The sequence below is a fragment of the Pinus tabuliformis genome, chromosome 8 (genome assembly GCF_031772625.1).
Source record: "Pinus tabuliformis cultivar Carrire ecotype Pingquan chromosome 8, CPIR1, whole genome shotgun sequence".
NCBI lineage: Eukaryota > Viridiplantae > Streptophyta > Pinopsida > Pinales > Pinaceae > Pinus > Pinus tabuliformis.
In genome coordinates this window covers 1,557,527,454-1,557,530,221 of record NC_142294.1, presented here as the reverse complement: position 1 = coordinate 1,557,530,221, position 2,768 = coordinate 1,557,527,454, and the positions used below count along the sequence as shown (strand labels likewise).

At 35.3% G+C, this 2,768-nt stretch overlaps 1 pseudogene; it reads right to left on the bottom strand.

The window, feature by feature from the left end:
- Positions 1–857: 857 nt before the first annotated feature.
- On the bottom strand, positions 858–1,667 carry LOC149241904 (uncharacterized; annotated as a pseudogene).
- Positions 1,668–2,768: the final 1,101 nt, after the last annotated feature.

Genomic DNA, 2,768 nt, shown 5'->3' with positions numbered 1-2,768 from the left:
CCAACAGTAAACCAAAAGGCAATACCATTACACAATTTTGATTCCTTTCACACAAACTCAAGTTATAATTGCACATAGAATGTAATCGAATCATGGATCATAGGTAATGGCTCGCTTGAAAGCTAACCAAACCATTGAGAGTATACCTTAGAGAAAAACTCATTTTAAGAAGAGATTGGCTAAGGTATGTGTGTGGGCACCACAATCATCAAATCTTACTGCTAAAATTAAAATCGATGCCTTCTTGAGAGTTATGGAAAAGTTGTTGAGAGCCAAAATTTATTGGTTAAGCGTAAAGCAAAAACAAGAATATATGTGCACTAGAGAATGTAAATATTCGAGGAGAGGTTAGGTAAAATTATTATACGCCTATTGAATGAGGGAAGTCGCAGTGAGGAGGTATGCATTGAATTTATCACATATGATGGAGTATGGGAGGTCACAAAATGGAAATGTGAATTACATATTCATATTGTGATTGGCTAAGTCACAAATCAGATGTGCAAACTATAAAGATAGGGGTGATGGGTCTCACTGTGAAATGAGTTGGAGATTTACGATAGAGGGCAGTCACATTTGCGAATGCGATGGAGGCCTAAATGGAAAATGACACAGAGTGTTTTGCATTCTCCTGTTTTAGAAAATTAACTGTAGTGACCAGACATGGATCTTGTCTTTGACAACAGACTTTATGAAACATCACCAAAAGAAAAATAACAAATCCTTCCTATTTTCCATCCTATTTCCAATCCTTCCTTTACCAAGAAACATGTATCACATCTCTTTCTACTTTGGAAAACACATTGTCCAATGAATCTGGGCTAATGAATAACTTATTCGAATTAGAATCACTCCGCTCACCATTTTTCTATTGAAAACACAAGAAACTCTAACAATTCCCCATCAAACATCTTGTTACCAACAATAATCCACTAATGTGAACAAATAGGCAATCGTCAATGCCAACTACTTTTCTAAGCTCATCATTGTTTAACCCCCTCCATATCATCGATAGAGGCTTCCGACTTCCAGATTGATATGGGTAAATAACAATGGCCTGTATCCATATACAGATCCCACTCAAGTTCAAAAAAGTTCTCCTTCCATGGGAATTATCTCTTCAAGAATAATATCTCTCTACTTGTATCAACACCATTCCTCAACTTAACATAGTCGGAAACAAATGAATGTGTGAGAAACCTATATGTTGTATAGTGACACACCATCTCTTCAAATTCATTTCCTGCAACCTTCATATCATTAAGGAACAAACAGACCTCTTTATCAACAATGTTTTCCTCCATCAAGTCAGGGTTGATTCTAGAAATCCTTGTTGACAAATTTGTATTTTTCCCATATCTAGCTAGTTTTCCAATGTCATATAGATTAATTCCATTATCTACAAAATCAATCTCTCCCATGAAACCTTTGGGTAGTGCAAGATAGACTTGTTCAACCTTAGAATGGTTTACATCCAAACCAAGACACCTGGATACTATTTCCCTCTTATAATTCTTGTACAAAAGGCCAATAGTACTCCACTTTGTTATGAAATCATGTCTAGAATCTTGATCAAATCCTTTCTTATGGCGATAATACCAATCCTTTGTGGGGTCATAAACACCACTCACACCCAATACTACATCTAAAGTTTCCAAGGCCTTCATACTTGGATAATACCACATTTGATACCACTTTCCTGAGAATGAAGATATACCATGCTTCCTCAATGATTTCTAAGAAGACATTAGCAATTTAGCACTGATGTAACCTTCATACTACCATATTACGGTTTCACTGTTGTGATATGCTCCATTGCAACTTTAAGATGTGGTATTTTCTCAACCAATGATTTTAATATAATATCAATGAAGGCCTTTTTGCGATCAAAGACATCAACATTATGATCAAATACCTCTCCATGAACCAACAAAGGAATTTCATATTCAATCATCTCTTGAAGGATAGGCATGAATTTTCCAAAGAGATTTGTCACACCATCCTCTGAATTTGTAGTAGCTCCTATTGGATACAACTTCACACCAAAAATTGCTTCACTTTAGCAAGCTTTATTTCATTGGGGTTCATGTTATCTGTCAGGTATAGAGTCATTAGAGGAGTAATATTGTTGCTAGATGGTAAAGCATTACCTATCCTTTCTTGATACACAATATCACCAATAACTGTGGTGATTGGAAGTTTCAAATTTGGCATTATAATAAGATGCTTAAATGTTGTTGCATTGTGAACAACCACTGATTCAAGGAGATGCCCATATGAATGTGAAATTTGAATATGTTAACATTTGGTTGTGTAATTGTAAACTCAAATTTGTTAATTTCATGCTCTTCACCTCTCATTTTCATACTTCCAAGTTTACCTTTAATAGATGTGATTCTTCTTGATCCCATTGCTCTGATAGTTGGAAGAGACAACTAATTGCGATTAAATGGATGGAATATGGATGTGAATACATTGAGGCATGTCTGCTTTGTTATGCAACAAAATAAAAATGAGTAACAATTGAAGTTGAAGTTGAGTGGGTAACGGTGTTGGTGAAAGATATAGACATCTCAAGCATGGAGTGTTAGGTATGCCTCCAATATCAACACACATCACTGCAATATATATATCTAAGCCTATCTAAGATCAAACGAGAGCGTTGAGTATCTTAGTCCTTCTAAAAAGAGTTATAAAATGGAATTGGGGACTAAAACCACCCTTTCAATTATGGGTTATGATCAAACACTACAACTTCTAATGGTAAT